Source organism: Macaca fascicularis, chromosome 12 (genome assembly GCF_037993035.2).
Source record: "Macaca fascicularis isolate 582-1 chromosome 12, T2T-MFA8v1.1".
In the NCBI taxonomy this organism is placed as follows: Eukaryota; Metazoa; Chordata; class Mammalia; order Primates; family Cercopithecidae; genus Macaca; species Macaca fascicularis.
In genome coordinates, this window is record NC_088386.1 from 67,849,207 (window position 1) to 67,864,339 (window position 15,133).

General features: G+C 44.0%; 1 long non-coding RNA gene across 1 annotated transcript in view; it reads left to right on the forward strand.

Annotated features, from left to right (window-relative positions):
* Positions 1-2,102, forward strand: part of LOC102131647 (uncharacterized) — a 64,637-nt gene extending 62,535 nt beyond the window's left edge. The window contains exon 3 of the long non-coding RNA XR_006691060.3: positions 1,956-2,102. This is a non-coding gene — a long non-coding RNA (uncharacterized lncRNA). The remainder of the gene's footprint in view (positions 1-1,955) is intronic.
* The last annotated feature ends 13,031 nt before the right edge of the window (positions 2,103-15,133 follow it).

Consider the following 15,133-nt stretch of genomic DNA (forward strand, 5'->3'; position numbering starts at 1 on the left):
CCTCCTGGACTTACTGAACCAGAATCTGCAGTTTAACAAGGGTGCCCAGGTGATTCTTATATACATCACAGGCTTGCAAAACACTGACCCAGAAAATCTAAGCAGTTGGATTTCTGAGTCATTATGAACTAAAAAAATTCACCTAAGAGTATGCTTATTAAATTCATTGTTTGTTTTAGAAGAAACTGAATTGGGAAAAAGAGAGCAAGTAAAAATTAGGTACTGAAATTTAAAAATTGCTGTTTATGGTACAGTCTTGGTCCTCATGATCTATCCAGTGTATTATGCAAATGTCAGCAGTTCATTGACTGATTGATATATTAGGATGGGGAACCAGACGAGAGTGGATAGAAATTCTCATGCTTACATTTCATCTTAAGATTCCCTTGTAGGCCGGGCGCGGTGGCTCAAGCCTGTAATCCCAGCACTTTGGGAGGCCGAGACGAGCGGATCACAAGGTCAGGAGATCGAGACCATCCTGGCTAACATGGTGAAACCCCGTCTCTACTGAAAAATACAAAAAAACTAGCTGGGTGAGGTGGTGGGCACCTGTAGTCCCAGCTACTCGGGAGGCTGAGGCAGGAGAATGGTGTAAACCCAGGAGGCGGAGCTTGCAGTGAGCTGAGATCGCACCACTGCACTCCAGCCTGGGCGACAGAGCGAGACTCTGTCTCAAAAAAAAAAAAAAGATTCCCTTGTAAAATTACCTAAATCAGTGCACTTAAGTCTCTGAATGGCTTTTGCAAACCAGATAAGCTTGGCATTTGGGGTTCACGTAATTGGCCGGTTTTGCTAGGAGACTGCCAAAAGCCCCATTGTCTAAACAACTCTTTTAGTTTAAGGATACAATCTAGATTTAAAAGCCAACATGTGACTCACTTTAAGATTGTTAAAAGCTCAGAGGAGAGAGCTGTTGTACTCTCGATCTTGTTATTTTTGTATCCTATCATGGATTTCAGACACCTGAAAGAACAACAGAGCTATTTATTTCTATGAGCCCAGGCTTAAGTTGTGGAGAGCCTCGAAGAATTTCATTTGACACTTTAAAAACACTTCCCCCACCCCAGATTGTTCATGAACTGAGAGCCTCATGTAGAGGTTTTATACTTAGGCAGGCAGCAGGATGTAATGGTTAAAAGCATGGGCTATAGGATCTGACCATCTGGGTTTAAACACAACTTTTATCAACTCTGCAAGGTGGGGAAAATAACCTACCGTCTCTAGGGCTGTCATGATAATTGAGTGAATAAAAACTCAGCCAGATGGTGGCTGCCCTGTTGTAAGCACTATGAAAGCATTTGCTGTTACTATATCTACTTATAATACCTAAACGTCTGGCTCCCTCTTTTTATTTTGCACATGAGGACATGGAGATGGAGAGGTAAAGTCTGTCTGCTGCCTGGCCTGGCGGGGATTCTTCCTTGCCAGCACCGCGTGTTCTCCCAGGGCAGCTCTGTGCTTAGTCAGCACCCACCCAGCAGCTGTGTGGGAATTCTTTCCCTCCCTCTCCATCTCACACAAATGTCCTTGGGTCCCCAGGTGAGGCCAATGACAACAGAATCTGCGGTTGATTCAGGTCCCATTTGAACATTGACATCCCTCCTCCCGCTCTGCTTACCTGGAGCTATTTTCATCCTTTTCACCCTGGTTGGGTGGTGTATGGTCTGGGATGTTGCTGGAAACCCAGCCGGTCTGTGACATCTGAGAGACAAGGACGGCTACCTCAGCTGTCATTAACATCAGAACACTTCTAAGTGACTACACTCAAAGCTACTCCTTCCCCAGGGTTTTGATAATTCCTCCCACCAATTATAGCACTTTACTGAGATTAACTAATTAATCCTCACCATATACCCCAGAGACAAAATTAAAGATAATTCTTTCATAACTGTAAAGCACCTTTTATCTAAGGATTACTAACACTGATGCATTTGTCTCCCATGACAACATCGCAGGTTTCAGAGATGACAAGGAAAATCTTCATTACCATTTCAAGAACTGGGAACAAGAAAAATCCCGTTCCAGGACACAGAGGAGGAGATGCGGGTAGCTGAACAGAAACTGTTGAAGATTACCATGGGAATACACCTGTGAACTTCCAGGTGGGGCTATGTCCGCATCGGGTCAGTTTTCTTTATATTGTTTACAATTTCCAGGGATCATGTCCATGATAAGGAACAAGAGCTGGTTCACAGGCTACTGAAGCATATGTTTGACTTCCCAAAGAACCTTCTGTTTTCTACTTGCCTACTCGTCTCCATCACACTGTTTCCCTGTCGTCTCTGTTTGCCAAAGTTCTGTTTGTGATCTAGATGAAATGAAGCCAATAGCCAAATGCTACAGGAGGGAGAGAACCTGACAAAGACATTATAAACTGAGAATCCTTAAAGAGGAGAGTGGGAGAGGCAGGGTGGAGAATGGGAGAGAAGAAGGGAGAGGTCAGTCTGTCAAAGTTCTGGAACTCTCATTTGGGGTAAACAAAGGGAAAAGAGGGGTCTGCACTCTGTGCCCCAATATTAGGTTTGCTATGATTCTTTTGTAATTGCCTTGGCAGCAGATTAATTTTACTTGACTTGGCAGCATAAACAGCTGCTACTGAGCTGTAGCCGAGGCTGGGAGCTACATCATTGTGCATTATAGCATGGGTGCTTCATAAAGGGGGTCTCAAAAACACTCAGGGAGGCACAAATGATCATTTTGGATCTATTTCTCTCATTTGGGCCAAGCAGTTGCATAATGCATTTGTTCTAAGATCATTAGTGCAAACAACATGTCTGGGTGCTAGTAGTGATTTGCTGGTTTCTCTTCATGACCGACAGCTGTGACCGGAGCTCAGCCGCCCCCCTCCCCCTGCTGGACCTTCAGGATCTGGTGCAGGTGAGTTTGCAGCAGCCAACAAGCAGCTTGACGGGAGCTTTTTCCAGGCCTCTTGGGAATAGGAGTGTCAGAAGGAAAAGCTCTTGCTCAACTCCTAATTCAAGAAAGAGAGGTGAACAAATAAGTAAAAATAAACTTTACACTTTCTAGGGATTTAAAATGGGATCGTAGGTGCATGATCTCATTTGAGCCTCACGACAAGCAGATGAGGCTGCACAGTGAATGAACGCCTCTTACTCTGCCAGCCCAGTATTCCTTTCTTTTGGATCCTGACTTTTCCCCCATTGTGTTCTGGTGGGGCTGCCAGTCACAGGACAGTCGCACCTCTCGGATCCCTTCCATCCCCCACCCCCAACGTTGGGCATGTGGTTCTGGCTAGGCCACTGAATTCTTTTTGCTGGGGATTTGAATCTTATGGAGAGATGCCTTGGGGGAGAAAGATATTGGAGTTGTGTAAAGAGAATGCCCAGAGCCTGGCTGTTCAGCTCTTCGTTCCATTCTGTGAGTTATTTTAGTTTCCTTCCAGTAAAATTGCCTGAGTTCGTATGGGCTCCTGTCTACCAAAGAAACCCAAATTATAAACCCCCTTTAGTTTCAAATTGCCAGGTGTTGAGCCCAGGTCCTCTTATCCCAAGTCAGTGACTGTTCATGATACTAGATAAACGCAAAGTCGCATGGGAAATTTAAGGAAGGAAAGAGAGAGAACTGAGAAGTTGAGCAATGAAGCTTTTTTTTTTTTTTTTTTTTTTTTAAAAGAAGCCAACCATCTTTCCCAATGGCATCAGGTCAGGATTCATCCCTGGGAATGTAATTCATGTTTAACGGCAGTTGTGTGAGTTGGCATGTACCCAAGTTCGCCCACAGCCGACATGGTCAGGCCAAGCCTCTTTTCAGTTTTATTCTTGTTATGCTTTCGTAGGATGTGTGTTTGCTGGTAGGCTGATCCTTAAGTATATTTACCTACGACTCTGTCTTTGTGTTTTCTTGACTCTATTGATTTGGCAAACAATCAGAAGTAGCTGGTACAGTTCAAATGGAGAGGGAGGGAGGTTGGTGGGTGTGGTTATCAAAAATTTAGCAGCAGGTAAAATTTTGGCAGGTAGGAGAAATCTTTTTAGGTAGCATATATGCTAAAACATATGACTTTGCTTTCTACTGCTTCATATCAAATAAAATTCCAGATTCTGTGCTTAGGAATATACATGAAAAGGCCCAAGGCTCTCTCCCCCTCTTGAGGCTGTTCTGGTACCTTCTGCAGTGGTATGAAATTAAGTGTGGAAGATCTCTTTTGTGAGAGGGATCTCTTCTAGTTAAAACTAAGAGGTACCAAACTGCTGAACTATTAGCCTATTTAGATCATTTCCAGCCAAGGACTTATATCCTAAAGGAAGTCAGAGGTAATCGTGAGGCTTTTGAAGTTTCTCATGCATGATGGTTGAATGACTGAGTGAATGAATGAATGGGATAAAGAGTGAGAGGATGCCTAGAAGCCTAGAATGCTGGAACTAAAAGGGAACCTCGTGGTCACCCAGTACAACCCTGCACTAGTTATTCATAGCTGCATAACAGATCACTTCAAGTTTCAGTAGCTCAAAACAACAATAATCATTTACTATTTCTCTCCTGATTTCTCTGGGTCAGGATTTCAGAGCAACTTGGTTGGATAATCCTGTCTCGAGGTCTCTTATATGGTTACAGTCAGATGTTAGCTGGGCTGCAGTCATCTGAAGGCTTGACTGGGGCTGGGGGCTCTGATTTCCCAGGTGGCTCACTCATACAGCTGGCCAGTTGGCATGGGCTGTTGGTGGGAAGTTTCAGCTCCTCTCCATGTGGGCCTCTTCATAGGGCTGTGGGTGTCCTCTGGTGTGGCAGACAGCTTTCCCTTGGGCAAGTGATGCAAGAGAACAAGCCAGAAGCTGCAATGCCTTTTATGACCCAGTGTTGGATGTCACATGCCATCACTTAAGCAACCTGCTGTTGTTCAGGCAGCCCTGGTATGATGCGGGAGGGAACTACATAGGGTGCGAACACCAAGCCAGGATCACCAGGACTGTCTTGGAGGCTGACTACCACAACCCCTTCTCTTTCTTTTTCTTCCAGTTTTATTGAGATATAATTAACAAACAAAATTGTGTCTATCTAAGGTATATAATGTGATGACTTGATAAGTGTATATATTTTGAAATGATTACTACAGTCAAGTTACTTAGCCCATCTATCATTCACATAGTTATTATTTTTGCGTGTGTGGTGAGAACATTTAAGAGCAACTCTCTTAGCAAATTTCAAGTATACAATACAATATTATTAATTATAGTCACAATGCTGTACATGAGATCCCCAGAACATATTCATCTTATAACTGATAGTTTGTACTTTTTGACCAACATCTCCCCATTCCCCGTACCTTCTGTATGTGAGTTCTCCATGAGTTTGACTCTTTTAGATTATAAATATAAATGAGATCATGCAGTATTTGTCTTTCTCTGACTTATTTCATTTAGCATCATGCCTTCCAGGCTCATCCATGTTGTTACAAATGATAGGATTTCCTTCTTTTTGTGGCAGAATAATGTTCCATAACATAAGTATATCATGGAACATAATATTTTAAGACAGATAAAAAGGGTAAAAGAAATAAAATAGATACATATATATTCACCACCCAGTTCAAGAAATAAAAGAGTATCAATTCAGTTGACCCCCCCATATACCTGCCCTGATTGCATCTCCCTCTTCCTCCATCCCTTTATCCTTAGGAAACCATGTTCTGAATTTTGTGTTTAGGCTGCTATGCATTCTTTTATACTTCCACTACAAGTTTATGTATCTTTATATGTGGTGGTGTTTGGCATATTTTGAAACTTTCTGTATGGCATCATCCTGTATGATTCTTTTGCAACCTTCTCTTTTTATTCAGAACTATATCTGTGATATCCATCTATGCTAATCTGTAGAGCTCTAATGTATTTTTTTATTTACATTTTTATGTTTCAAAGGCAAGGTCTCATTCTGTAACCCAGGCTGGAGTGCGGCAGTGTGATCATAGCTCATGCAACCTCAAACTCCTGAGCTCAAGCAATCCTTCTTCCTCAGCCTCCCAAGTAGCTGGGACTACAAGCTAATTCATTTATTTTAATGACTATACAAGTGGTCCCCAACTTACAGTGGTTTGACTTTGGATTTTTAAATTTAGGATGGTATGAAGGCAATATACATTCATTATGCTCCTCGACTTACAATGAAGTTACATCTAGTCAAACCCATCATAAATTGAGAATATTGTAAGTTGAAAATGCCCTCCAGATATACGATATTTTCAACCCAATCATGGGTTTATTAAGATGTAATCCCATCATAAGTTGAGGAGCATCTATATAGTATTTCATTGTATGAACACATAATAATTTGTTTAACCATTCTCCAGCTGATGGACATTCAGGTTGAATATAATTGTTTTTGCAGTTACACACAATAATTACTACAAGTGTTCTTGTAAACTCTCCTTGTACCCTGGTACAAGAGTTTTTCTAGGGTATAGTTCTAAAGATGGAATGGATGGATCATATGATATGCACAGCTTCAGTTTTACTCAGTCGTGTCAGTTTGTTTTCCAAAATGGTTGCACTCGTTTGTACGACTACCAATAGTGATGGAATCCATTGCTCTTCGTTCTAGTAATGTTAAACTAAAAATTTCATGCACAGCTGATGGATATGAAACGGTATCTATTTATGGTGTTAATTTCCTTTTCCCTGACTATTAATGAGACCCAGCAATTTTTTTCCTCCCATTTGGCCATTTGGGTTTCTTCTTCTGAGCAATTTTTGCTTATATATTTTGCAAATTTTTCTATTACAATTTTTTTCTTATTCTTTTGAAAGAATTATTCATAGATCCTGCACACTACTTTTTGTCAGTTACGTATGTTGCCAACATTTTTTTCCTGTTTGATGCTTGTCCTTTTTACTTTTTTGTTGTCTTTGTTGAGATGCAATTAAATATATCAGTCTTTTCCTTTAGGGGTTGTTTACTATGGCAGAGACTACTGGTGTCCACTCAAATTCACCCCTTCTTTCTTTTATAGTAGAGTGAAGTGGACTGTGGCTGTGGAGTATGTCTGAAAGGAATGTGTGCAAAGTCTACCTCACTTGTATCAGAGGAAATCTGTTTCTAAATGTCCACTCTTTCTCCCTGCAGCGGCCTGAAATGGCAGCAACCAGAGAACCTGGGAAACCTCACACTGAGGTGCTCAGAGGTCCTGGCCACCTGGATCTGCCACTACCTGCAACTGCTGGCCCGGAGGCCTTTGCTGAACTGGGACAGGGACATAACCTGGTTTTTTCAGCTGATGGATTATGGGGTCTCTCAGTTATTGCAGCTTAGCCTACTGAGGTCACAAAGATATTTTCTGTTTTCTTCCAAGCATTTGAAGTATTGCTTCTTACATTTGGGTCTTTAATCTGCCTGGAGTTGATTCTCATTATGGTCAAAAATTATACTTTTAAAAAACAGATTACCAACTGTTCCAGTACCCAATATTTTTCTTTTTTTCCCCCAGAAGAATGAGGCCCAGAGAGGTTAAGACACTTTATCAAGATCACACAGCTGATTAGTGAATTATAGGTTGTATGGAGAGCTGGCATTTATAATATTCTTCCCCAAAGCCTTACAAAGCAGGAATTATCATTAGTATTTGATTTTACATAGAAGAAAACCAATGCCATACTGACAAGGTGAGCGAGTCATCTCCATGCCGTGGCTCCTCCTGTTGTGCCCTTTTACTGTGTGACCATGCCATGGACAGATAATTAAACCTAATCGAATCTAGTAAGTATTTATTAAGCACCTCCCATATGCAAAGCTCTGTGATAAGTGCTGCAGGCACGCCAAGGTGAGTAAAACACAGGGACACAGCCACTGATCCAGGGACCTTAGAATCTGGTCAGGAGTAAGGGAGAGGTACTTCGGACTTTGAGAGAGAAAAAGAAGCTATGGGGTTTGGGATGTGTGTGTGAGGACATGTTCTGCTCAGGGGATGAAGAAAGTTCTTGTGATGTTTGAGAGCCCATCAGGCAGTCTGGGGGAAGAGTTTCCTGGGGCAAGGAACTGTTTGAACAAAAGCACACAGGCTGGGTTGGGTGCAGTACTCCTGGCACTGTAATTACACATGTAATCCCAGTACTTTGGGAGGCCAAGGTGGGTGGATCACCTGAGGTCAGGAGTTCAAGACCAGCCTGGCCAACATGGTGAAACCCTGTCTCTACTAAAATACAAAAATTAGCTGGGTGTGGTGGCACCCGCCTGTAGTCCCAGCTACTTGGGAGGCTGAGGCAGGAGAATCACTTGAACCCAGGAGGCGGAGGTAACAGTGAGCCAAGATCACACCACTGTACTCCAGCCTGGGTGACAAAACAAGACTCCATCTAAAAAAAAAAGAAAAAAAGAAAAGAAAAGAAAAAGAAAAAAGAAAGAAAAGCACACAGGCTGGAAAGCACAAGGCATGCTTAGGGTACAGGCAGGAGTTGAGTTTGATTGGAGCGAGGTTGGGTGAGGGGCTGTGGGAGGTGAAGCTGGACTGGACCCAGCTGCATCTACCATCCAGCTATTTCTATGAAATAGCAGTAATGGCGACCAGGTATGTGGGCACCTCAGGTTACAGGGATTGCAGGTAAAAAACGTGTGGGAGTCAGTAAAATCATTTTTGCTTCAATCACCTTTTACAATGTTAGTAAAAAGTCTGTATCACTGTATTTGGGTAGGGTTTTCGAACTTTATAGAACCTTATGTGAAAAGCAATTCAGGAGGTAGCAAAAGACGTTATCATCTTAGGAGTCCTTTCCCAGAGCCACCATCACGTCTTGTGGAGCTGGCATTGTGTGTGTCCATTCACAGACCCTGAGAGACATGGCTACATCTCAAGTTTACCATCAGTTCCTTTCAGCAGAATTTCATAGCTCTCTGAATTTCTCCACCATCTTGTACTTATAAACTCTATAACTTGACTGGTATTCTTCAGAAAAAGCCTTCTTCATTGTTAGGCCCCCAAAGCCTGTGTCCCCTGCCGGGCACGGGACAGGTGCTCACACACATTTGGGGAATGAGTAGCAGATGTTAGGAGGGACTAAGGAATGAATTCCTCAATGCTGCATGTGGTGACTGCTGTGGGGCAGCCGTGCACAGGACAGGCAAGACAGGGCACCCACGTGACTGCCCGGTGCTGGCGTGGCAGGAGGCTGGAAAGAATTCCTGAAACTCCTTTGTTTATTTGTTCATTTATTTATTTATTTATTTGAGATGGAGTCTCACTTTGTTACCCAGGCTGGAGTGCAATGGTGTGATCTTGGCTCACTGCAACCTCTGCCTCCTGGGTTCAAGCGATTCTCCTGCCTCAGCCTCCCGAGTAGCTGGAATTACAGGTGCTCGCCACCACGCCCAGCTAATTTTTGTATTTTTAGTAGAGACGGGATTTCACCATATTGGCCAGGCTGGTCTCAAACTCCTGACCTCAGGTGATTTGCCTGCCTCGGCCTCCCAAAGTGCTGGGGTTACAGGCATGAGCCACTGCCCCCGGCTGAGTTTCTGAAACTCGGCATTAACTCCGATCCACACCCAGGTGCTGTCACAGACAATTGGCCTATACAACATAGAGGTTTATTTCTCTTTCATGTCAAAGTCTGAGGCAGTCTGCAGCTTGGCTTGCTAGAGTTTTCAGAGACCTAGGCTCCTTGTACTCTGTGACTCTGCCATCCTAGGGGGTGTCGCCTTACCCACAAATTGCTCCATCACATCCACATTCTAGGCAAAAAGAACGGGGAGAGGAGGAAGGGAAGGACATGATCCTTGTATTAAGGGCACACCTTGGAGGTGCACATATGTCTTCTGCTCACACCCAGTTAGCCAGAACCTAGTCATGTGGCTACTCCTCGCTGCAAAGGAAGACGGGAGATGTGTACTTTTGTTCTGGATGGCCAGTACCAATTAAATGATCCAAGTTATGGATTATTCCACAGAAAGGGAGAATAAATATCTGTGAACAACTTGCCATTTCCACCACAAGCTGATTTTACCTAATGTAGTTCAGATGCATGTACCCAAGTAGGCAGAGAGGCAGATGGTCTAGTCTGGTTGGATAGAAAGGATTTACTTGAATACCTGTTTCAGTGTTGGGAAAAAGTCACAGCCTGCAATGCACCAAAAGTAGCATTGTCTTCAAATACAAAGATCAGTGGCTGTTCTTGTTAGTTTGGTTTGGTCGTTATGAATCTTCCAGCACCTCCCAAGAGTAAAGGAAATGGTCAGTCGCATATGCTGGTGCATCACGACCTTAAGAGCAATAGTGACCTGAAGGAGAAGAAACAGCGTTTTGGAACTCGTGTAAGTGTATGATTCGACGTATTCCTTTTTAAGTAATTGGCCCTCTCATGACATTTTTTACTTGAGGGGGCACAGCACAACCAGTATTGGTAGTTGTCCACCCAATCTGGTCTTCTCTTCCTCCCAGGTATATGACTAGCTACGATTCCACATGGTGGAATTTCATGCTACCATTAAAAATGTACACTGTTGAAGAAAATGTATTGAAGTAGGGAAATGCTCACAATATAATAATAAGTGCAACAAAGGAGAATATTCAGGGGCCTGTAGGCCTTCTGTGAGCTGAGTCTCTCCAACCCCCTACTCTGACCCCATTTCCGACCACATTGCCCCTTATTCACTCCACTCCAGCCACCCTAGACTCCTGAATGTTTCTCCAACATGTCCAGTCTTTGCAGCCCTGGGACTTTGCTCTTGCTGGTTCCCTGTCCGAAACAGTGCCCTGAGATACTGCATGGCTGCTCCTTCACTTTCTTCAGTCTCTGTTTGCATCTCACTTTATCAGCAAGATGGTCCCTAACTAGTTCATATAAAGATAGTAACCTCGCCTCACCTGACCTGCTGTACCCCATGCTCCATGCCCTTTTACCCTGCCTCATTTTTATCGATACCCTTTATTGCTGCCTGGCACATGACATACACTCGTGTTTATTCATTTGTCCTCTATCTTCCCATGAGGAGTGCAGCTCTCTGAGGACAGGAACTTTGTTCATTGCTGTATCTGTAGCACATGGTAGGCCATCAATCAATATTGCGAGATAGATGGACAAGATATGTGACTATGATCAACCATAGTCTAAGACTTTTGTACAAAAACCTCATTCAGACGAACGAGGAGGTGATATACCAAATGTTAACTGTGGTTGCTCTTGGATGGCTGGATTGTTGATTATTTTGATTTTTTCATTATACTTTTCTACAGTTTTGAAACTTTTATGGTAAATATGTTATAATGAGAGCGAAATCAGTATGTTTTTATTATTTTAAAATTCCATTATTTACAAAAATCACTAATACCTATGCTGACCAAATGTTCAAGATTGTAGAACAATTTTTTTTTTTTTTAAGAGAGAGTCTTGCACTGTCACAGAGGCTGGAGTGCAACAATGTGATCAGAACTCACTGCAGCCTCTGACTCCTGGGCTCAAGTGATCCTTCTGTCTTGGCCTCCTGAGTACCTGGGACTATAGGTGTACACCACTACACCCTGCTAATTTTTTAATTTTAATTTTTTACAGACAGGATCTCACTATGTTGCCCAGGCTGGTATTGAATGCCTGGCCTCAAGCAATCCTCCCAAAGTGCTGGGATTACAGGCATGAGCCATCACACCCAGCTGCAATTCTATTTTTTTTTTAGAAGTTCTCACTTTTTCCATTTGACAAATCTGGTGACTCTTCCACAGAGCTATATTTTATCAGCTACTGCCTCCTGGTACTTCCTTCCTCTGCCTGTTCCACTTCAAGCACCTCGAGGCTGCGGAATTTCTTTCTGGGCTCTATGTCATTTGCAAAAGAGGCTTATTACTCTCTGCATGTAGTGTGTTTGGCCCAGCGCCAGAGAGATCTGCCAAGCCTTCCTTCTCCTCCTCCTCCCCAGTCCAGCCTCTTCCTGGAGTTCCTTCCTGCTACCTGCAGTGCCAGGTGCTGGGGGAGATGAGGGAGTGGCCTTTCAAGTCCCTCAGGCCTCCAAGGCAGAAAGTGAAGGTTACTTGAGGGGATTAGCTGAAAACAGAGGAGCCTGATTTGGGACAATGCATTAATTCCTGAAGAGAGTTTATCACAGGAGCTACCTCCAAAAAGTCCCACCTACATAGGAATCCGCAGCTAGCCCTGAGAGGAAAACGTATCCCTACGGCCCTGTGAACTGAAAGAGTCTTTCCTTAAAAGGGAAGTGATTCTCGGCTCAAAACCTTAGGGTTCGCTTTATGGACCCCCTCGCATTTCTTCCTAGTGTGGAATACCCAGTTGCACAAGGTGAACCAAGGGTTATCATTCAGAACAGTCACTATTGTTTCGCTTGCCACAGCACCTCATTTATTTAAAAATAATGATCTAAGTACAAAGAATAGCCATCCTCTTGAAAACCAGACGCACATCCATAATGACCAGCGGGTGCACAGGCCTGGGCTTGAAGGAAGGAAATCATCAGAAGCAACAGGATAATGCTCCTCCCTCAGGGCATGGGTGGTGGTGAGCATTTTCAAGGTGAGGTGGACAACATTCAGTTATTATTTATAGACCCAGTGGCGAGGGCTTTGGGGCTGCTGGGAATCCTGTGGCAGTCGGGGACAGCACGGGCTTTGTTTGAGCAAAGATGCCTATGTGCTGGGTATTGGGATGGAGTACCCGCCCCAGGCCACAGCTCCAGCTCAGGCCCGGGAGGAAGGCTTCCTCTTGCTGGCATCTTTTTTTTTTTTTTTTTTTTTTTGAGACGGAGTCTCGCTCTGTCGCCCAGGCTGGAGTGCAGTGGCCGGATCTCAGCTCACTGCAAGCTCCGCCTCCCGGGTTCACGCCATTCTCCTGCCTCAGCCTCCCGAGTAGCTGGGACTACAGGCGCCCGCCACCTCACCCGGCTAGTTTTTTGTATTTTTTTAGTAGAGACGGGGTTTCACCGTGTTAGCCAGGATGGTCTCGATCTCCCGACCTCGTGATCCGCCCGTCTCGGCCTCCCAAAGTGCTGGGATTACAGGCTTGAGCCACCGCGCCCGGCCTTGCTGGCATCTTAAACATGGCTTGCCATAGCAATAGTTGTGCCTTCTTAGAATGTGCAGCAGTGTGCTTAGGAATCCTGGGTGTCTCTGAACCACAGCTGCCCAGAAAAGAACTTCAACATGCACCCTTTGTCCTAGGCCAATCTCTACTTCCATTTCAAAATCCACAGACCTCCAAATTGGGTCCCTCCTCCACGGCCTGAACACAGTGGGTGTGTCTTTATCACTCTCCATATTGTATGACAATGATCAGATCAGGTGTCTGTTTCCCCTCCTAGAGAGCAGAGTCCTTAGAGGTAGGCACCTGGTGTTAACTCATATCTGTAGATCCAGTGCCAGACACACATAGGTGCTCAATTAATAGTTCATCAATAGATTTGTGGAGTCTGTCTTTCAAAAGCTCATTTTAAAACATTCCAAATGATAGTGATTCCTTAGAAGAGTTGCTTTCCTTTTCTTTTCTTTTCTTTTCTTTTCTTTTTTTTTTTTTTGTTTGAGACAGAGCCTTGCTCTGACACCCAGGCTGGAGTGCAGTGGTGCGATCTCGGCTCACTGCAACCTCCACCTCCCGGGTTCAAGCCATTCTCCTGCCTCAGCCTCCCGAGTAGTTGGGACTACAGGCGCCCGCCACCACACCTGGCTAATTTTTTGGATTTTTAATAGAGACAGGGTTTCACCGTGTTAGCCAGGATGATCTCGATCTCCTGACCTCGTGATCCACCTGCCTCGGCCTCCCAAAATGCTGGGATTACAGGCGTGAGCCACTGTGCCTGGCTGTTTTCCCTTTTCTTTTGAGACAGGGTGTCGCTCTGTTGCCTAAGCTGGTGTGCAGTGGCGCAATCATAGTTCATGGCAGCCTTACCTTCCTGGGCTCAAGTATCCTCCTACCATGCCTGGCTAATTTTTACATTTTTTGTAGAGACAGGGTTTTGCCATGTTTCCCAGGCTGGTCTCAAACTCCTGAGCTCAAGCAATCCGCCTGCCTTGGCCTTCCAAAGTGCTGGGATTATAGGCATGAGCCACTGCCTCTAGCCTGGAAAAGTTTTTTATTTAGGGCAACATTCATGGGGCTATTTCTCAGGAATTATCTACTTCTGAATCTTTAAATGCTGAAGTGGGAGGGGATCTCTAGGTCATCAGGACACTCAGGACCTCAGATGGGGTTTGTTAGTATTATTTGATATAATGATTATCACAATGGAAATTTCTTATATCTTCAACACTTCACAATTTATTATTTATTTATTTTTACTTATTTATTTGTCTATTTATTTTTGAGATAGAGTCTTGCTCTGTGGCCCTAGCTAGAGTGCAGTGGCCTGATCCTGGCATACTGCAGCCTTGAACTCCTGGGCTCAAACAGATCCTTCCACCTCAACCTCCCAAGTATTGGAGACTACAGGTACATACCACCATGCCCTGCTAATTTTTAAATTTTTTGTAGATACAGGGTCTCACTGTGTTTCCCACGCTAATTTCAAACTCCTGGGCTCAAGTGATCTGCTTTGGCCTCCCAAGTGCCGGGATTACAGGTATGAACCACCATGCCTGGCCTACTTGACAATTTAAAAACCTTTCAATTTTATTGTCACATATTGTCATGTGTACCTTTGATCTCTATGGCATAATCTGGGGAGACATATTTTTAAATCTTATAAAAATCAGATGACCTTGGCAAAATGTGGTGCCTCACAATTTTGGGAGGCTGAAGCTTGAGCCCAGGAGTTCAAGACCAGCCTGGGCACCATAGTGAGAACTCATCTCTATTTAAAAAAAAGAAAAAGGAAAAGCTGGGTGTGGTGGTATGATCCTATAGTCCCAGCTGCTCAGGAGGCTGAGGCGAGATGATAGATTGAGCCCAGGAGTTTGAGGCTGCAGCGAGCTGTGACCACGCCACCATACTCCAGCCTGTGCGACAGAGTGAGACCCTATCCCAAAAAGAAAAAAAAAAGCAGATAGGTTTTGTGACTTGTCTGAAAGCCATATTTTTAGAATTAAGCACCAAGTTGCATGCACTGAACACATTTATTGCATGCCTACTATATGCTAGGCACCATAGAAGGCACTGGAGATACAGAGATGGAAAATCAGGATCCTTCTCATATTCAGGGCGTCGATACAAAGTGATGAGGACTCTATTACAGGTGCCATTAACGGCTCTGGGAG